Here is a 22,657-nt window from a genome sequence, read left to right on the forward strand (position 1 = left end):
TTCTGTCTACACATTCCTGGACAATAGGAATTGATCATTGCTGTTTACTTACTGAACTCAGATTTAAGATAATGTAAAATAAAGCCATCCTTCTCTGATTACCTCAAATAGATACCTGCCTACTTCAGAGATGACATTCCCCAGATTACAAAAAGACAACAAAAACAGGTTCTGCTGGGGCTTCCCTGGTGGCTCAGTGGTAAAGAATCCAGTGGCCAACACAGGAGATACAGGTTCAATCCCTGACCTTGCAAGATCCCACAGGCCGCAGAGCAACTAGGCCTGTGCACCACCACTACTGAGCCTGTGCTCTAGAATCTGGGAGCCACAACTGCTGAAGCCCAAGGGCCACAGAGCCTGTGCTCCACAGCAGGAGAAGCCACAGCAATGAGGCAACTAGAGAGTAGCCCACACTCTCCGCAACTAGAGAAAAGCCCACACTGCAACAAAGACCCAGCACAGCCAAGAATAAAATAAAGTAATTTTTTAAAAAAGGTTCTGCCAGGAGGCCACACCTGAGGCAAGGGATGGGGTTGGTGTTCTCAAGGTCTGCCCAGAGGAGGACTTCTTGTGAGGGGTCTGCCTTGTTCAATCAGTAATGTGCCACTGAGTGCAAGCTCCTGAAGAGATCAAGCCCTGAGCCTTTGCAGTGGGAGCACTGACTCCAAGACCCTAGACTACCAGAGAACTAACCCTAGGGAGTATCAAATAGTGAGAAGTCACACAAAGGAAGCCACTTGAATACAAGACCCTGCATCACCCAACCACCAGTTGCACGCTGTGCAGGATGCCTCATCTAAACAACAAATAAAACAAAAATACAAACCAAATCATCAGCAGACAGGATAACCCTCACCCAAGCCTTGTCCATCAGAGGAAAAACAAAAACTCAGCACAAATCTCACCCTATATGAAGCTCACATGAACCACTGGACCAACCTGAGGAGGGCAGAAACCAAAAGGAAGAAAGAATTCAACCTTCTTCAAGGAAAGAAATCAACTTTCCTTGAAGCCTGGGAAAAGGAGACCTCAAACACAATAAGTTAAAAAAAATAATGAAAAGGCAGAGACATACAGCACAAAAGAAGGAACAAACTAGAAACACAGAAGTCCAAATAAATCAAGTGGAAATAGGCAAACTACCTGAAAAAGAATTCAGAATAATGATAATAAAGATGATCAAAAACCTTGAAAACAAAATGGAGAAAATGCAAGAATCAAAGACATAGAAGAATTAAAGAATAAACATACAGACACAAACAACAGAATTACTGAAATTAAAAATACTGTAGAAGGAATCAATAGCAGAATATCTGAAGCAGAACAAATCAGTGAGCTGGAAGATAAAATGGTGGAAATAATTTCTCAAGAGCAGAATAAAGTAAAAAGAATGAAAAGAACTGAAGACAGTCTCAGGGACCTCTGGGGCCATATCAAACGCACCAACATTCAAATTATAGGGGTCCCAGAAGGAGAGAAAAAGAAAGGGTATGAGAAAATTTTTGAAGAGATTATAGTTGAAAATTTCCCCAACATGGAAAAGGAAACACTCAAGTCCAAGAGGCACAAAGAGTCCCATACACAATAAACCCAAACAGAAACATGCCAAGACACATATTAATCAAACGAACAATGACTAAACACAAAGAAAGAATATTAAAAGCAGCAAGGGAAAAGAAACAAGCAACATACAAGGGAAACCCCATACGCTTAACAGCTGATCTTTCAGCAGAAACTGCAGGCCAGAAGGGAATGGCAGGATATATTTAAAGTACTGAAAGGAAAAAATCTACAACCAAGATTACTGTATGCAACAAGGATCTCATTCAAAATTGATGGAGAAATAATTAGCTTTCAGACAAGCAAAAGTTAAGAGAATTCAGTACCACCAAAACAGCTTTACAAAAAATGTTAAAGGGACTTATATAGCCAAGAAATACAAGAGAAGAAAAAAGATCTACAAAATCAATGGAAAACAATTAAGAAAATGGCAATAGGAACACATATATCAATAATTAAATGTAAATGGATTAAATGCTCCAACCAAAAGACACAGACTGGCTGAATGGATACAAAAACAAGACCCATATATATGTTGTCTGCAAGAAACCCACTTCAGATCTCAAGACACATGTAGACTGAAAGTGAGAGGATGGAAAAATATATTCCATGAAAATGGGGAGCAAAAGAAAGCTGAGGTAGCAATCCTCATATCAGACAAAATAGACGTTAAAATGAAGATTACAAGAGATAAGGAAGGACACTACATAATGATCAAGGGATCAATCCAAGAGGAAGACATAACAATTGTAAATATCTATGCACCCAACATAGGAGCACCTCAATATATAAGACAAACACTAACAGACATAAAAGGAGAAACTGACAGTAACACAATAATAGTAAGAGACTTTAACACCCTACTCACACCAATGGACAGATCATCAAATCAGAAAATTAATAAGGAAACAGAAGTCTTAAATGATACATTAGATGAGATGGATCTCATTGATATCTTCAGGACATTCCATCCAAATGCAGAAGAATACACCTTCTTCTCAAGTGCACATGGAACATTCTCCAGGATAGACGACATCTTGGGTCCCCAATCAAGCCTCACTAAATTTAAGAAAATTGAAATTGGACCAAACATCTTCTCCGACCACAATGCTATCAGACTAGATATCAATTACAAGAAAAAACTATAAGAAACACAAACACATGGAGATTAAACAACACATTTCTAAGTAACCAATAGGTTACTGAATAAATCAAAAGGGAAATAAAAAGATTTCTAGAAACAAATGACAATGAAAACATGACAACTCAAAACCTATGGGATGCAGCAAAAGCAGTTCTAAGAGGGAAGTTTATAGCAATACAATCCTACCTAAAGAAACAAGAAAAACATTGAAAAGACAACCTAACTTTACACCTAAAACAACTGAAAAAGAACGAAAAAAAAAAAACAACCCAAAGTTAGTAGGAGGAAAGAAATCATAAAGATCCAAGCAGAAATAAATGAAGAAGAAATAAAGAAATGATAGTAAAGATTAATAAAACTAAAAGCTGGTTCTTTGAGAAGACAAACAAAATTGACAAACCTTTAGCCAGACTCATCAAAAAAAAAAAAAGAAGAAGAATCAAATCAACAAAACTAGAAAAAGGAGAAGTTACAACAAACAGTGCAGAAATACAAAGGATTATAAGAGACTATTATGAACAACTATATGGCAATAAAATAGATAACCTGGAAGAGATGGACAGATTCCTAGAAAAGTTCAATCTTCCAAGAATGAACCAGGAAGAAATAGAAATTATGAACAACCCAATTACAAGCATTGAAATTGAAGCTGTGATCAAACATCTCCCAAAAAACAAAAGCCCAGGACCAGAAGGCTTCAGAGAGAATTCTGTCAAACATTTAGAGACGAGCTAATGCCTATCCTTCTAAAACTCTTTCAAAAAATTGCAGAGGAAGGAACACTTTCAAACCCATTCTACAAGGCCACCATCACCCTGATACCAAAACCAAAGACAACACACACACCAAAAAACTATAGGCCAATATCACTGATGAACATAGATGCAAAAATCCTCAACAAAACTTTAGAAAACAGAATTCAGCAACACATCCAAAAGCTCATACACCATGATCAAGTTTATTGGGTTTATTCCAGGGATGCAACAATTCTTCAATATACACAAATCAATGTGACACACCATATTAACAAAGTGAAAGATAAAAACCATATGATAATCTCAATAGATGCAGAAAAAGCCTTTGACAAAATTCAGCACCCACTTTGATTAAAACTTTTCAAAAAATGGGCATAGAAGGAACCCACCTCAACATAGTAAAGGCTATATATAATAAGTCTACAGCAAACATTATTCTCAATGGTGAAAAACTAAAAGCATTCCCCCTAAGATCAGGAACAAGACAAGGGGTGTCCACTTTCACCACTATTATTCAACATAGTTCTGGAAGTTCTAGCTACAGCAATCAGAGAAAAAAAAGAAATAAAAGGAATCCAGATCAGAAAAGAAGAAAGCTCTCACCATTTGCAGATGACATGATACTGCACATAGAAAACCCCAAAGATAATTACAGAAAATTACAGTGAATTTGGCAAAGTTGCAGGATACACAATCAATATGCAGAAATCACTTGTGTTTCTATATACTATCAATGAAAAATCAGAAAGAGAAATTAAGGAATCAATACCATTCACCATTGCAACCAAAAGAATTAAATATCTAGGGATAAACTTACCTAAGGAGAAAAAAGAACTGTACACAAAACAATTATAAGACACTAATGAAAGAAATCAAAGATGACATAAACAGATGGAGAGATATTCCATGTTCCTGGGTAGGAAGAATATTGTGAACATGACAATACTACCAAATGCAGCGTACAGATTCAATGTAATACCTATCAAATTACCAATTGCATTTTTCACAGAACTAGAATAAAAACTTTCACAATTCATATGGAAATACAAAAGACCCTGAATCGCCAAAGCAGTCTTGAGAAAGAAGAATGGAGCTGGAGGAATCAACCTTCCTGACTTCAGATTATACTACAAAGCTACAGTCATCAAGACAGTATGGTATTGGCATAAAAACAGAAATATAGACCAATGAAACAAGATAGAAAGCCCAGAAATAAACCCATGCACCTATGGGTACCTTATTTTTGGCAAAGGAGGCAAGAATATACAATGGGGCAAAGACAGTCTCTTCAATAAATGGTGCTGGGAAAACTGGACAGCTACATGTAAATTGCCAACATCCGCTGGATCATCGAAAAAGCAAGAGAGTTCCAGAAAAACATCTACTACTGCTTTATTGACTATGCCAAAGCCTTTGACTGTGTGGATCACAATAAACTGTGGAAAATTCTGAAAGAGATGGGAATACCAGACCACCTGACCTGCCTCTTGAGAAACCAATGTGCAGGTCAGGAAGCAACAGTTAGAACTTGACATGGAACAACAGACTGGTTCCAAATAGGAAAAGGAGTACGTCAAGGCTATATATTGTCACCCTGCTTATTTAACTTCTATTCAGAGTACATCATGAAAAATGCTGAGCTGGAAGAAGCACAAGCTGGATCAAGATTGCCAGGAGAAATATCAATAACCTCAGATATGCAGATGACACCACCCTTATGGCAGAAAGTGAAGAGGAACTAAAAAGCCTCTTGATGAAAGTGAAAGAGAAGAGTGAAAAAATTGGCTTAAAGTTCAACATTCAGAAAACTAAGATCATGGCATCTGGTCCCATCACTTCATGGGAAATAGATGGGGAAACAGTGGAAACAGTGTCAGACTTTATTTTGGGGGTTCCAAAATCACTGCAGATGGTGATTGCAGCCATGAAATTAAAAGACGCTTACTCTTTGGAAGGAAAGTTATGACCAACCTAGATAGCATATTGAAAAGCAGAGACATTACTTTGCCAACAAAGGTCCGTCTAATCAAGGCTATGGTTTTTTCAGTAGTCATGTATGGATGTGAGAGTTGGACTGTGAAGAAAGCTGAGTGCTGAAGAATTGATGTTTTTGAACTGTGGTGTTGGAGAAGACTCTTGAGAGCCCCTTGGACTGCAAGGAGATCCAACCAGTCCATTCTAAAGGAGATCAGCACTGGGTGTTCTTTGGAAGGACTGATGCTAAAGCTGAAACTCCAATACTTTGGCCACCTCATGCGAAGAGTTGACTTACTGGCAAAGACCCTGATGCTGGGAGGGATTGGGGGCAGGAGGAGAAGGGGATGACAGAGGATGAGATGGTCGGATGGCATTACCGACTCAATGGACATGAGTTTGAGTGAACTCCGGGAGTTGGTAATGGACAGGGAGGCCCGGCTGCTGCGGTTCATAGGGTCGCAAAGGGTCGCACACGACTGAGCGACTGAACTGAACATGTAAAAGAATGAAATTAGAACACCTCCTAACACCATACTCAAAGATAAACTGAAAATGGATTAAAGACCTAAATGTAAGACCAGAAACTATAAAACTCTTAGAGGAAAACAGGCAGAACACTCATGACATAAATCAAAGATCCTCTCTGACCCACCTCCTAGAGTAATGGAAATAAAAACAAAAGTAAACAAGTGGGATCTGATTAAATTTAAAAGTTTTTGCATATCAAAGGAAACTATAAGGTGAAAAGACAACCCTCAGAATCAGAGAAAATAATAGCAAATGAAACAACTGACAAAGGATTAATTTCCAAAATATACAAGCAGCCCATACAACAATACCAGAAAAAACAAACAACCCAATCAAAAAGTGGGGAAAAGACCTAAACAGACATTTTTTTAAAGAAGACATATAGATGGCTAACAAATACATGAAAAGATGTTCAACATTGCTCATTAATAGAGAAATGCAAATCAAAACTATAGTGAAATATCACCTCACACCAGTCATAATGGGCTATCATCAAAAAGTCTACAAACAATAAATTTTGGAGGGGGTGTGGAGAAAAGGGAACGCTCTTGCACTGTTGGTGGGATTGTAAATTGATACAGCCACTATGGAGGACAGTATGGAGATTCCTTGAAAAACTAGGAATAAAACCACTATATGACCCAGCAATCCTACTCCTAGGCAAATACCCTGGGGAAACCAAAATTGAGACACATGTATCCCATTGTTCATTGCAGCACTACTTACAATAGCTAGAACATGGAAGCAATCTAGATGTCCATCGGCAGATGAATGGATAAAGAAGGTGTGGTACATATACACAATGGAATATTACTCAGCCATAAAAAGGAACGCATTTAAGTCAGTTCTAATGAGGTGGATGAACCTAGAACCTATTATACAGAGTGAAGGGAGTCAGAAAGAGAAAGATAAATATTGTATTCTAATGCATATATACAGAATCTAGAAAAATGGTACTGAAGAATTTATTTACAGGGCAACAATGGAGAAACAGACATAGAGAACAGACTTATGGACAAGGGGAGAGGGGAGGAGGGGTGAGATGCATGGAAAGAGTAACATGGAAACTTACACTACCATGTGTAAAATAGATAGCCAATGGGAATTTGCTGTATGTCTCAGGAAACTCAAACAGGGGCTCTGTATCAACCTAGAGGGATGGGATGGGGAGGGAGATGCGAGGGAGGTTCAAAAGGGAGGGGATATATGTATACCTATGGCTTATTCATGTTGAGGTTTGACAGAAAACAGCAAAATTCTATAAAGCAATTATCTTTCAATAAAAAATAAATTAAAAAAAAAAAAAGGTTCCGCCAACCTGATCGTAAACCCCTGCACAAGCTGAAGACACACAACCATCAACACTGAGGATCACAGCTGGATTCTCCTCAAGGAAACAACTTCTCTCTGGAGTGTGGTTCATTTGAACAGGACCCAGGGCCTCCTCAGCCCAGTCTCATAGAGCAGAAGACAATTATACCCTGTGTGCTGACAAAGATGCTGTGGACAGAAAGGCTCCACCAATACTTCAAGCTGCCCAACAATGAGGTGGGTGGACCAACGCCTCCCATCAGCAACTGAACAGCAAGCTAAGACCAAGCACAACTTTATACAACATCAATACAATTGCACAGAGAACACACAATATGGGTCAACTCAAACAGAGTCCTACTTTCTCTGCTGCGTAAGCCACAGAAACATCAGCTCAATTATGCTTCCAGAAACTAGACAAGCTCAAGCTGCCACTCTTCACTGGGTCTACACGGAACTCTCTCTCTCATGAGCATGGGGTTCTGGGGAGGTTATTCATTTTTCTTGTTTTGTTTCCAATTTATTAACCTGGAAAACCAGCCTAGTACTTTATGCCTCTGCCATACCTGAAAACTACTAACAGCCCCCTCCAGAGAAAATTTAGCAGACAGGTGAGGCTATAGTCATTATTTGAAGCTTTTAAGTTCCATTAACATTCATTTACTTTAAGTATCTGAAAGCACAATCTCTCAGAACTTCACAGATAGAAAAAGTCAGTCTCTCTCAGTCTCCTGTCTCGTTCTCCGTCTCTCCATCCATCTCTGAGTCTCCCTTTCTCCCTCTCTTGTGAAAGCACCACTTAGACTGAACTCTAGGCACAGACACTGCCACCCTGCCACCACAAAGGCAGGAATGCAGACACAGTGCTCGTGAGTACTTGGGGGTGGATGCTCATGGGATACCGATCACCTTTCACAGCTATCTGCGCCTTCAGGGAACTCGAATGTCTGACTCCACATTCCTGAGCCAAGCATCTCCTTCTGGTCAAGAAACCGTGCTCAGAGTGCAGGGCCAGCCCCTCCTTTCCTGCTGGAACCATAGACTTCTGGAATGGAACAGAATACTGTCCAACACCCCTATTATAGAGATGAGGAAACTGAAGCTCTAGGCAAGGCTAAGACTTGTCTAGACCAACCAGAACTGGAACCCTGGCACTGAGGTCTCCAGGCACTGAGGTCAATGCTCTTTTGTTTATTTCTGGTTAGAGTAACCCCCTCAGCAGCCAAGAGTTTCACCCCACCCAACCCCCAGCAGGGACTGGTGCCCATCAGATGTGGAAAGCACAGAGGCCCCACCTCACCGTGTCCTCCCCTAAGCTCCTCTCTCCCCTCACTGGGAATTCCCACGGTACTCTATCCCCACCTGTATCACAGGATGGGGTATGTCACTTTTTTCTTCTCCTGAATTCCTTCTCCGTATCAATTGATGGTGGCAGTGAAGGGGCAAGACTCTAAAACCAGGCTGAAAGTGAAAGTGGCTCAGTCGTGTCCAACTCTTTGTGACCCCATGGACTATACAGTCCATGGAATTCTCCAGGCCAGAATATTGGAGTGGGTAGCTTTTCCCTTCTCCAGGGGATCTTCCCAACCCAGGGACTGAACCCAGGTCTCCCACATTGCAGGTGGATTCTTTACCAGCTGAGCCACAAGGGAAGCCCAGAACCAGGCTACCTTATTCCAACCACTAGCTGTGTGATTTGGACAAATACATAACCTTCTGTGTTTCAATGTTCTAATGTTCTTGTCTACAAAGTGCAGCCTATAACACATACTTTCTGGGACTGGCATGAGGATTCAGTGAGTGAATACTTAGATGGCACTTAGCACAACATTGGTCACACTGCAAGCATGTATCATGACCAAGGAGAAGGTGGTATAAGTTGGAGCTTTGGACTGGTTCATCTTTGAGGCCCAGCATTTGACTATGAGGGATGAGGATGCTGGGTTAAAAAATATGTTGAATGAATGAACCTAGCACAGTATACTGCTGATAACACGTGCTCCGTTAATGATCACTGAACAAATATGTAGATTTCCAGAATTCACAGGCTCACTTAGGAGTGTTACCGGGAAAGTTCATTAGTTAGATAAATTCAGATCTGCAGGCACCAAAATGTTCTATTGCTCTAAGACTTTTCCATTAGCAGCTGCCTTAAAAAGTTTAACCGAAGTACAGCTCTCAACTTCCAAGCATTCTCTTGGCACACAATCACCCATTGTTTTGTGACAATGTCCTCCATTGTGCCTTATGGTTGTGCTGTGCCAAGTCACTTCAGTGGTATCTGACTCTTTGCGACCCCAAGGACTGTAGCCCGCCAGGTCCCTCTGTCCATGGGATTCTCCAGGCAAGGATACTGGAGTGGGTTGCCATGCCCTCCTCCAGGGGATCTTGCCAATCAAGGAACTGAACCCATTTCTCTTTTGTCTCTTGCATTGGCAGGTGGGTTCTTTACCACTAGCACCACCTGGGAAGCCCATGCCTTATGGGGCTGATATACAATTGTTAGTGGACATTTTCCTGTTTTTATCTAGGCTTTGAAAAACAAAGTTCCCAAAACCCCTGCTGGTACTCATCTCTGAGGGCCCAGTGAATTAAAATATCTTAATAAAGGAAGCCAACAAAAGATAACAGAGTCTTGAATCAGAAACCCAGATCTGGAACCCTATAAGTGGGTTTAGGTGCTTATACCAAAGAAAGTTCTACAGAAGGGGTGGGTCTGGAAGCCAGAGAACATTAGGAGACGGCATTGAGGATGACACAGAACATATCTGGAGCTTCTCAAATAAAAGGCACTTTATAAGAACAAAACACATTAGTCACCTCAGAGGCTTGAAGTGAAACCTGGGCTTCAACAAACACTCAGTTGACTGTTGGCCAAAATGCTTAGCTGGAGACTTTTACTGTCTGGGACACAAATCTACCCGGAGCTTAGCCAGATAGGACCTCAGATGTGTGGGAGAGGACCCCAAGGCCCATCGAGAAGTTGAGGAGATGCCAGGTTCTTCTGAAAGGTGGCACGCCCTGGGCCCCCGCCCAGCAAGGGCCTATCTCAGGAAGCAGGTCCTCCTTGCCAGCCCAGATACACCTGACCTGCTGTGACCTCTCGCTCCATGACTTCACAACAGCTACACAGGGGTGAGAAGAAAGAGGGTAATGCAGATGCCCCAAAACAAGAGGCTTTTCCTGTACCTGAAAGCTCCATGTAAAGAATTTGTTTTTTTAAACACTACAGTTTTTTCAGTTCAGTTCAGTCGCTCAGTCGTGTCTGACTCTTTGCAATCCCATGAATCACAGCACGCCAGGCCTCCCTGTCCATCACCAACTCCTGGATTTTACTCAAACTCATGTCCATCGAGTCGGTGATGCCATCCAGCCATCTCATCCTCTGTCGTCGCCTTCTCCTCCTGCCCCCAATCCCTCCCAGCATCAGGGTCTTTGCCAATGAGTCAACTCTTCGCATGAGGTGGCCAAAGTATTGGAGTTTCAGCTTTAGCATCAGTCCTTCCAATGAACACCCAGGACTGATCTCCTTTAGAATGGACTGGTCGGACCTCCTTGCAGTCCAAGGGACTCTCAAGAGTCTTCTCCAACACCACAGTTCAAAAGCATCAATTCTTCAGCACTCAGCTTTCTTCACAGTCCAACTCTCACATCCATACATGACTACTGGAAAAACCATAGCCTTGACTAGATGGACCTTTGTTGGCAAAGTAATATCTCTGCTTTTTAATATGCTGTCTAGGTTGGTCATAACTTTCCTTCCAAGGAATAAGCATCTTTTAATTTCATGGCTGCAATCACCATCTGCAGTGATTTTGGAGCCCAAAAAGTAAAGTCTGACGCTGTTTCCACTGTTTCCCCATCTATTTCCCAGGAAGTGATGGGACCAGATGCCATGATCTTAGTTTTCTGAATGCTGAGTTTTAAGTCAACATTTTCACTCTACTCTTTCACTTTCATCAAGAGGCTTTTTAGTTCCTCTTCACTTTCTGCCATAAGGGTGGTGTCATCTGCATATCTGAGGTTATTGATATTTCTCCCGGCAATCTTGATTCCAGCCCAGCATTTCTCATGATATACTCTGCGTATAAGTTAAATAAGCAGAGTGACAATATACAGCCTTGACGTACTCCTTTCCCTATTTGGAACCAGTCTCCAGTTTTTTAAGTATATGCAAATTCCCTGGTAGATGAACAGAGTGAAGAAAAGTACCTCTTTCAGGGCTTTGGGGCTAAAGCCAGGGAGAAACAGACTAGCATGAACTACCATTCAAACTTCTCCCCTGAGCCAGGGGGTTCCCAGAATTTTTACCCACAGACTCTGACAGTCTGGCACCCATGCCGCCATCCTGCCTCCCCTTTTGGGAACCTTTCATTCCTATTCCTAAGGAGCTGCGGGTACTGGACCCCATCCATGTGCATGCACAGAGGCCCCACTGAAGAACGCCGCACATGGCTGGCCAGCATGCATTTACACACCTCTGCTCCCAAAACCACAGAGCAGGTGCTGTAGGCCAGGCAGACCAGTCTCTGAGCCCTGGTTCTGCCGTCTTTTCTCTGTTCTGAAATTCAGTTCTTCATTAGAAACTGAAAACCATAGGGACTTCCCTGTGGTCCAGTTGTTAAGAATCTGCCTTGCAATGCAAGGGACAAGGGTTCAATTCCTGGTCAGGGAACTATTATCCACATGCCAATGAGCAGCTAAGCCTGCACACCACAACAAGAGAGTCTGGCACCGCAACAAAGAGATCCTGCATGATGCAATGAAGATTCCATGTGCTGCAGCTAAGACTCGATGCACCCAAATAAAGATAAAAAAAAAAAAGTAATTGAAAACCATAATTTGTCTTGCACATTAAGACAAGGTTTGTTGTCTGCTGTGGTTTAGTTGCTAAGTCGTGTCTGATTCTTTGTGACCCTATGGACTGCAGCCTGCCAGGTTCTCTGTCCGTGGGATTTCCCAGGCAAAAATACTGGAGCAGGTTGCCCTTTCCTTCTCCAGATCATCTTCCTGACCCAGGGGTTGAACTCACATCTCCTGCATTGGCAGGTGGATTCTTTACCACTGAGCCACCAGGGAAGCCCAAGACAAGGTTTATAAAGCTTAACAAGTAAATGTCATTAATCATTTTTTTCTTATAGATTACTAACATTGAGAAAAGGTATGGGTTGGAACTCCTCAAAGCCTCCTACTGCCCTCTACAATAAATTTCCAAATCCTTCTCAGCCCAGGAGGCTCTGCTTGGCCTTCCTTATTGAACTCGCCTCAATACACTCCATTCTTTCCACCTCTGAGCCTTCAAACATGCTCTTGCTTGCATCTGGTGTGGCCTTACCTCTCTTCATCCCCAAGAACTAGTTGAAAAGGCTCATTCTTGGAGGGGCAGATCCCAGACTCCCTTAATCCCAGTACATGTGTCATGACATACTGCTGTCTTCACTTACAGCACTTAGCCCATTTATACGTATGTACTTGTGTTTACCACCCTTCCTCTTCCAATAGGTGGCAAATTCCCTTTGGCCAGGTGCTGGGCCCTGGGATTCATTCACTGCTGTATCCCCAAAACTGGGTAGATTCCTGGCACCAGCAAGGTCTTCTGATAATATCTGTTGAATCAATGTGTTGCAGAATTGAAACCCCAAATAGCCAGGAGGAGCCAGGAGCTATAAGCAGTTCTCTGACAGCCCTCAACACCAGGCTGGGAAGCCAGCAAAAAACTTCATACCCATGAAGTTTCTTTTTATTCATAAAGCCAGAAAAACAAGTGCCAGCTTATTATCAGAAATGTTAAATCATCCCCAAGTCACTCAATGGAGAATTCCCTTTGCTAGGCTCCGAGTTCCACTGGCCCAGGCCTCTTGGAAGGCTGCCAGAACTCCAAACAATGCAAATGCTAGGAGGGTGTAGAATTTCTTTAAAGGTAGTGGGCCTGGCACAGGCCACTGTATTTTTGATGCAATGCCCTTTAAACACTGTCATGTCCACCTGGGTCCCCATCCTGGGAAATTCCAGGCCTGGTTTCCATTTTCTCAAATACCCAGCACACCTGTCTGGGTGAACGTTTTAGAATATATTTAGAAACACAGAATGTCTGTGTTTTATTACAGCTAGGTTAACAATCTCAGTACTCTGAGATGATTGACATTTATCCCAAAATAAACATAAATTCATTCTAATAACGTCAGTCAATACCAATATCACCACCCCCAGTGTATAATAGATCATCCAGTGAAAGCAATGTTGAGGTTTAAAGGTTATAAATGGAGGGGGAGGGGGGCGCCCACGTTCACTCCATCAGCAGGCCGAGGCAGGCAGTTCTTTGCAAGGGCCTTGTATCCAGGAGCACCACTCTACAAAGAGCACAAGCACATCTGTGGGTCAATTCCAGGAGGCAGGCATGGGGATGGGGATGTGGGCAGAGAGGGAGGGGCACTCACTGAGTCCTGAGTGGTTAGAACCTGGATTTCTGCTTTAAATCCTGAGTGCAGCACTAACAATCTGTTGACTTTGGGCTGGTTATTTAATCTCATTGAGCCTTAGCTGTCTCCTCTGTAAAACAGGAGAAACAATAACTACAATATGAGGTTGTTGGGGAGATTAAATGAGCTAAAAACAAAACAGAAACCTAAAGTCCTTCAACCAGTGCTGCAGAGAGTAAACCTACGTAAGCATTTGCTATCATTATTTAGGGTTTACGAGATCAGACACATCTTTATTTCACTTCATTTCATTAAAGTCTCAAGCCAATCCTTCCAGATTGTTAGAGTTATCCCCTTTTCACAGATGTAAATACTGAGGCTTCTGAGGATTAAGTAGCTAATTCAAAGCCAGATAACTAGGAGATGGCAAGACCAGCACTTGAACCCCATCATCACACTCATTATCATCTTAACCACCATTTCCTGGAAGTCAGGTGGTACACTGAGCACTTCACAGCAACCATCTTATCAAAGACTCAAAATCACTCTCCAAGGAAAGAACTGTAACTATTTCATACAAACAAGGACACAAGGTTGGAAGAATTAAATCTTGGGCGAGGTCACACTGTTAGTTAAGGAATGAAGTGGGAGCTTGATCCTAGTTCTGACACCAAAGCTCACAGTCTCTTCCATTCAAGTCCTGACTGTCTAGTATTTGTCATAGATCTTGTAACTTCACTTGAAATCATCAACGAGCCTGAATTCATATTAAATGTAAACAACACTAGCCTTGTTAAGTGAAGTCCAGGAAAGGCTCACTCCATGAAGGGGCCTGCTGTCCTGAATAACAAGGAGTTAGGATATCCCCAAAGAAAAGCCTAGGTTTCCACCTGGTTCCTTCTAGAAGGCTTGGTTGGGGGTCACTGATACCAACTGGGAAATGTGTTAAAAAGAAGCATGAGGAGTTCTTGGTCATTAGACTTTTATCTTTTGGGAATTAGAAGACCACAAATATTTTCTCATGTATCATCATCTGCTCCCAGCTCTTCTACCATGGAAAGGCTTTCCTTTCCTTAGCAGTATTTGACTGCCCTACTCAGCTAAGCATGACTCTGAAAATATCTACCAAGTTGCTCCATCCCCCAACTATTTTCTGTCCCTAAACTATATCATGGAGATGACATACAGAAGGGCCAATAGCAACAAAGATATAATGAGGTATACAAAGATATAGTGATGGCGACTTTTCACGTTTCATGAAAACAGTAACCAACCCACACCTGGTGCTAACCTGATACTCACTTTGCAAATTACCTAGACCCTCATGTTGACCCATTCAATAGTTCTATAGGAAACTATATTGTTGTTTGCTTTATTGACTATGCCAAAGCCTTTGACTGTGTAGATCACAACAAACTGTGGAAAATTCTTCAAGAGATGGGAATACCAGACCACCTGACCTACCTCCTGAGAAATCCGTATGCAGGTCAGGAAGCAAGAGTTAGAACTGGACATGGAACAACAGACTAGTTCCAAATAGGAAAAGGAGTACGTCAAGGCTGTATATTGTCACCCTGTTTATTTAACTTATATGCAGAATACATCATGCGAAATGCCCAGCTAGATGAAGCACAAGCTGGAATGAAGATTGCTGGGAGAAATATCAATAACCTCAGATATGCAGATGACACCACCCTTATGGCAGAAAGTGATGAAAAACTAAAGAGCCTCTTGATGAAAGTGCAAGAGGAGAGTGAAAAAGCTGGCTTAAAACTCAACATTCAGAAAACTAAGATCATGGCATCTGGTCCCATCAGTTCAGTTCAGTTCTCACTCAGTCATGTCCAACTCTTTGCAACTCCATGAATCGCAGCATTCCAGACCTCCCTGTCCATCACCAGCTCCCGGAGTTCACTCAAACTCATGTCCATCGAGTCGGTGATGCCATCCGACCATCTCATCCTCTGTCGTCCCCTCTCCTCCTGCCCCCAATCCCTCCCAGCATCAGAGTCTTTTCCAATGAGTCAACTCTTCAAATGAGGTGGCCAAAGTACTGGAGTTTCAGCTTTAGCATCAGTCCTTCCAATGAACACCCAGGACCAATCTCCTTTAGAATGGACTGGTTGGATCTCCTTGCAGTCCAAGGGACTCTCAAGAGTTTTCTCCAACACCACAGTTCAAAAACATCAATTCTTCAGCGCTCAGCTTTCTTCACAGTCCAACTCTCACATCCATACATGACCAATGGAAAAACCATAGCCTTGATTAAATGGACCTTTGTTGGCAAAGTAATGTCTCTGCTTTTCAATATGCTATCTAGGTTGGTCATAACTTTCCTTCCAAAGAGTAAGCGTCTTTTAATTTCATGGCTGCAATCACCATCTGCAGTGATTTTGGAGCCCAAAAAATAAAGTCTGACACTGTTTCCACTGTTTCCCCATCTATTTCCCATGAAGTGATGGGACCACGATTTTAAGATCATGATCTAAGATGCCATGATCTTAGTTTTCTGAATGTTGAGTTTTAAGCCAGCTTTTTCACTTGCCTCTTTCACTTTCACCAAGAGGCTCTTTAGTTCCTCTTCATTTTCTGCCATAAGGGTGGTGTCATCTGCACATTTGAGGTTATTGATACTTCTCCTGGCAATCTCGTCCCATCACTTCATGGCAAATAGATGGAGAAACAATGGAAACAGTTAGAGACTTTATTTTGTGGGGCTCCAAAATCACTGCAGACAGTGACCGCAGCCATGAAATTAAAAGACGCTTGCTCCTTGGAAGAAAAACTATGAACAACCTAGACAGCATTTTAAAAAGCAGAGACATTACTTGGCCAACAAAGGTCTGTCTAGTCAAGGCTGTGGTTTTTCCAGTGGTCGTGTATGGATGTGAGAGTTGGACTGTGAAGAAAGCTGAGCGCCAAAGAATTGATGCTTTTGAACTGTGGTGTTGGAGAAGACTCTTAAGAGTCCCTTGGACTGCAAGGGGATCAAATCAGTCCATCCTAAAGGAAATCACTCTTGAATATTCATTGGAAGGACTGATGCTGAAGCTCCAACACTTTGGCCACCTGATGTGAAGAACTGACTCATTGGAAAAGACCCTGATGCTGGGAAAGATTGAAGGTGGGAAGAGAAGGGGACAACAGAGAATGAGATGGTTGGATGGCATCACCAAGTCGATGGACAGGAGTTTGAGCAAGCTCCGGGAGTTGGTGATGGACAGGGAAGCCTGGTGTGCTGCAGTCCCTGGGGTCACAAAGAGTCGGATACGACTTAGCAACTGAACAACAACATCAGTTCAGTTGCTCAGTCATGACCGACTCTTTGTGACCCCATGGACTGCAGCACACCAGGCTTTCCTGTCCTCCACTATCTCCTGGAGTTTGCTCAAATTCATGTCCATTGAGTTGGTGATTCTAACCATCTCATCCTCTGCCACCCTCTTCTTCCTTTGCCTTCAATCTTTCCCAGCATCAGGGTCTTTCTCAATGAGTTGACTGGGCCAATTGATCTCAGAGCCACTGAAATTGAATTGAAACCCCAAACTATAGTTTAATTCAAAGGAAAATGACTACTCAGCAAAACAAATAACAAAGCAGCAGATTACAAGAGAGCACTCTAAGTGAAGTGTAACACAAAATTGCCTTGCTGGTTCTATCGAAGCAGATCCCTTGTTAGGGCATCGTGCCCCTTCAGAGGGCCAAGGAAAGATTGCCACAGATTAACAGCATCCCAGACCCAACAGCTCCAGAGGCAGGGAGGATGACTAACGGGAGGGAGGGTGGCAAGCTTGTCCTGGCCAACTTTGCATTAAAATCTCTGCCCACAGTTTGGTCTGTGGTGGGATTTAGATAAAACACAACAAGAAGAATTCAACCCATAAAGTCTTGCTTTGACAAACTTTCCAGCACTGGGTAAAAAACATTAAGTAATTGAAATGGCAGTGATTACTCACCTCTTACTACAAGGGTCAAGTTTGGGGGGCAGGAGGGGAACACGTCACTGAGTAATGACGCACCAAAGAGTTTTTCTTGAAACAACCTTCCTTCCTTCCAACTTTGGACTCTATAGATGGATGAAAGGAAGCCCTTTGTATAAGACTCAGCTGACTCTGCCTTTTCAAAAGATAAAAGAAAACAGGACTTGCAGAAACCTGCAAGATACCTAAAAGCATCTACATGACAAAAATTCAGCAAAAGTCTAAATCTTATCTTTTTAAATTTCCTCTTGCCTCAAACCCCCAAAAAAGAATCATAGAAGGAACTGGTAATTTAAACTTCAAATCCTAAATTTAAGTCTTAGATACTGAATAAATATTGAACTTTTTTTTATAAAAGGAGACAAGAATTTAAGATTCTCATTAGGCAAGTATAAGGGATAGTGCTGTAAAAGCACTTGATTTTTATATCACCATTAAATCACTATTTATAGTATTTCTACTGTTTAATCTAAAACAAACAGTGCTGCTATTACTGTCAGAGAATCACCAGTGACACACACAGTGGAACTAAGGTGAAAGATTCAGGGTGCCCCCACTGACAACTGCAGGATGTACGTTTTCCCTTCCCCAAGTTCCTGACTTCTTGGTCATCTAAGAAGGATTCATTGTCCCTAGGGCAAGAGTCAGTAGCAAAACAGGTACAACTGGGGCACAGCCCAAGGATGCTGACAGCACGAAAGTCACGTGTGTGTGCCCATGTCAATTCTGAAACCCTGTAAACAGCCCAGCTACAGGGGAGCTCATATGTATATATGTGTATGCTGCTGCTGCATCGCTTTAGTCGTGTCTGACTCTGTGCTTCCCACCAGGCTTTCCGTCCTTGGGATTCTCCAGGCAAGAACACTGGAGTGGGTTGCCATTTCCTTCTCCAATGCATGAAAGTGAAAAGTGAAAGTGAAGTCGCTCAGTCATGTCCAACTCTGTGCGACCCCATAGACGGCACCCCACCAGGCTGGGGATTCTCCAGGCAAGAACACTGGAGTGGGTTGCCATTTCCTTCTCCAATGCATGAAAGTGAAAAGTGAAAGTGAAGTCGCTCAGTCATGTCCAACTCTTAGCGACCCCATGGACTGCAGCCTACCAGGCTCCTCCATCCATAGGATTTTCTAGGCAAAAGTACTGGAGTGGGGTGCCACTGCCTTCTCCAATATATGTGTATACATATATGCATATGTATTATATATATATATATATATATAGATTACAGTAGAATAGAGGAAGTCTCAAACTTAAGGACCACTTTATTTTGTCATTCCTATCACATGGAGTAAAACTGTATTCCAGAGCCATTAATAAGCCCTACTGAGCAACAGGCTGGTGGCCTGAAATTGCAGGCCTTAAACTACACAGTGACTGAGGAGAAGGAGTACAAACCCCTTTCCTGAGCAAGGCAGGAAAAGAAAAAGGGAATGGAGTTTCAAGGGAGACAACTGCTGGACACTCTCTTCACTGTGGCTGTACTAAACAACTGTTGAACACAAATCACTACTGCGGTGGCTAATAACTGCTACTGATGGAGAAGCAACCGGGCCTGCCAGGCATTTGATACACATTGTCTCCTTCAGGACAGAGCTACTATTTTTCCCATTTCACAAGAAAGAAAACAGGGGTTCAGGGAGATCATCCAAGTATCACAGAAGTGACAGACTCTGAATTTGGGCCCAGGTTTGATGGGCTCCAAAGCTTGAACTTAAATTTCTTCATTATGCAAAACCACAATCCATTCTTCTTGGACCCTCTAGAAGCCCTCTCTTCTCCTAGGTTGTTGTTTGTTTCAAATCCACCTTTCTTATCTGCACCACACATGCAGTAGAAATCTGTGTCTTGTCCAGTGGCCCTGGTTGCTGAGATTAGCGATCAACCCTTGGGTGAGAAGAGGGTAAATTCTGTGCACTTCTAATATTCAAGTTCCTTGGAAATCTCAGATAGGGGGCTTTCAGCAGGTACAAACCCGACCCTGCGGCAAGCACACCTGCTGCTCCTGCTGCTAAGCCGCTTCAGTCGTGGCCAACTCTGTGCGACCCCCATAGATGGCAGCCCACCAGGCTCCCCCGTCCCTGGGATTCTCCAGGCAAGAACACTGGAGTGGGTTGCCAGTTCCTTCTCGGATTTATGAAAGTGAAAAGTGAAAATGAAGTCGCTCAGACGTGTCCGACTCTCAGCAACCCCATGGACTGCAGCCTACCAGGCTCTTCTGTCCATGGGATTCTCCAGGCAAGAGTATCGGAGTGGGGTGCCATTGCCTTCTCCGAAGCACACCTAACTTCACCCTTAAAGCAGAAATCCCAGAAGTTGTCAACAGGTTTACTGGCTTCCCTTCATTTAACTTTAAATGATAGTAATAGAGGCATTTCCCAGAAAGCAGAACCAACGAGGCATCATGATCTGGCAAAGCTTCTGTGTTTCACAATATGCCAAAAGACTGTGTGCATAGCTGAGGCAGTATTCCGGCGACGCTGCCAAGTCTTGTCTCATTTCCCTTCTCTGCCTCTCGGGAAACCAGAGAGAGGGCCACTGCCCCTTTCCCAGGGCCACGCGGGACACTGGGTACAGCCGGATCTGTCTGCAGGCTGGACTGTTATCAAAGCCCCTGCCCGCCTTTCCATCCTCTCTTGGCAACCACTCTTTGGTCGCTGGTGCTCAACCCTGCCCACACAGTGGAATCAGCTGAGAAGTATAAACGATACAGACCCCCGCCCCCTCCATTCCCCCAAGGGGTTCTGATGGATCCAGCCTGGGCATCTGAATTTTACAAGCACCCCAGGTGATTCTACGGTGCAGGCAGGACTGAGACGCTCTGTCTGGACCACCGTGGGATAAACGATTCCCCTAACGCTGAAGTTCACCCCCCTGAACTTTCGTGGTTCCACAAACACCGGGTTTCTCCTCCTTGCTCCACCCGGAGCTCTTCCAGCGCAGCTTTGAATTCTGCCTGCTCGCAGGACGCCGCCTCTCTGCGCCTCCTCCGCCGCGGCGCCCAGGACCCCCAGAAAACGTGTGCTCCGCGCGACCCACCCCTGCCGCTGGGACTTACTTGGTCGCCAGGTATGGAGACCTCGCGGTACTGGGGAGCCAGAGCCGGAATCCGGTGCGCCGGGAGCGCGCGGGCGGGAACTCGGAGGTCTGGGAGTGCCGACCCCGTAGCGCGGCGCCCGCAACTTCACCCGCTGCAGGGCAGGTACAGCCGCCGCGCGGGCCGGGAACGCGAACTGTCACGACCGTAGCGACTGCCGCGCCCCGAACCACCGCGGCCTGCGCTAAAAGGCCGAGGCGCGGCCCGGGCGAGCGAGGCGAACGCGGGCGGCCGGGAGAGGCTGCGCGCAGAAAGTGGCCCTGGGCAGCCTGAAGGGGCAGTCCCTGCCCCAGCAGAGTAGCCAGGCCACCGCGCGGGTAGGCCTGAGAGCTCGCCAGAGGTGACCCACGCCTACTGGTGGCGCCAGCTCCGTCCCGGCTGCTGCGAGCTCAGGCCCGTCCCGTTAGAAGTGCTAGCCCAGCGTCCGCAACCAGAGGCAGCTGCTTCAAAACACCACGGTGGAAACGCCTGTTAGAACACGTGCTCCCCCGTGAAACTCCTGTTAACACGTGACACATGCTCCCGGATGAAAAGCAGCTCAAAACAATCAAACCTTTTACGACAGAGCATATACTTCGATATGGACTTCTTAAAAATCTAAGGTTTTCTTCCTGCCCTTAAATCTCTTCTTGGCGGTGTACATTGTTTACTGTTAACGCTGTGATGACCTGTCAGGGAGTTTGTAACATGCTAGCTAATACATTTCCTAGTAAGCTGTCTTTTTAACGTTTTAAATGGAGAAGGTCTACATAAGGCATAACGATGCTATAAATAAGTTTCACACTGAATAAAATACATTCAATCATGTGACCCCATATGCTCATGAATATTTAGATTCCCAAAAAAGGCTGCCTTCTGAAAAGTTTGTTCATAACTCAAAAGTGAAACTTTGCAAAGGTAACACTGGTGGGAGACGTGCAAACTTGTCAAACCTAATATAGAGACACTAAAGATACCAATTCTTCATGTATGTTTATCCTTACATGAACTTCTGGTAGAAAAATTGCAAAATTTGTCCTTTCTTCTAGGATTCTGGATTTTATCTTCCATATCTTTTAAATACTCACATTTTCTATATCCTGCTTCTCTGTCTGCACTTTCAGTTGACTTCTTCAATTCTTTCCATTAATCAATTATTTTTGTGGTTATTTGAATCTGCTGTGTTACTGGTCTTCGCTAGGTGAAATAGTCCCTCCAGGCCCCCTATAATGTTCAAGTCCTACACCTGGAACCTGTGAATATGGCAAAGGAGAATTAAAGTAGCAGATGGAATTAAGGGTGCAAATCAGCTGACCTTGAGATGGAAAGATTAAGCATGGTCTATTGGTATGGGCTGGATGCAGTCACAAGGGTCCTTATAAATGGAAGAGGGAGGCAGAAGAAGGAGCGCTAAAAGAGACAGCAACTTGGGAAGGATTGGGCCGGGTGTTGCTGGTTTTGAAGAGGAGGAATGGAGCTATGAGCCAAGAAATTGAGCTTCTGTGGCTTCTAGAAGCTGCAGAAAACAAGGAAATGGGTTCTCTAGCAGGGCTCCAGAAGGAATACAGTTCTGCTGACACTTTGATTTCAGCCTAGTGAGACACATTTTAGACTATTGAACTCCAGAACCATAATAAAAATTGTGTTGCTCTAGGCTACGAAATTTGTGGTAACTCATTACAACAGCAACAGGCAACCAATACACCATCCACTTAAGTTCTTAATTTCAACAATAATATATTTATTTTCTAAGAGTATTTTGGTCTTATTTCTAATTTTATTGGGCAGGTTTAATAGTCTCCTGTTCTCTGCTGATTCCACTGCTTCAAAAATTCATATATAGTTATTTTTACTTTTAATTAAACTTTTTATTTGAGGATAGTTGTAAATTTGCTAGAGTGAAAAAGTTG

General features: G+C 43.3%; 1 protein-coding gene across 3 annotated transcripts in view; it reads right to left on the reverse strand.

Moving 5' to 3' along the window:
• Window positions 1–21,537, reverse strand: part of NOD1 (nucleotide binding oligomerization domain containing 1) — a 93,366-nt gene extending 71,829 nt beyond the window's left edge. For 2 of the 3 annotated variants that reach the window (XM_070369485.1, XM_005901399.2), the window contains exon 1: window positions 20,730–21,531. The gene's annotated coding sequence lies outside the window, so the exon portion shown is untranslated. Of the gene's footprint in view, window positions 1–20,729 lie in introns of all 3 variants that reach the window. The other variant, XM_070369486.1, reaches the window with a different exon arrangement.
• Window positions 21,538–22,657: the final 1,120 nt, after the last annotated feature.

This window comes from Bos mutus, chromosome 4 (assembly GCF_027580195.1).
Source record: "Bos mutus isolate GX-2022 chromosome 4, NWIPB_WYAK_1.1, whole genome shotgun sequence".
NCBI classification, from domain to species: Eukaryota; Metazoa; Chordata; class Mammalia; order Artiodactyla; family Bovidae; genus Bos; species Bos mutus.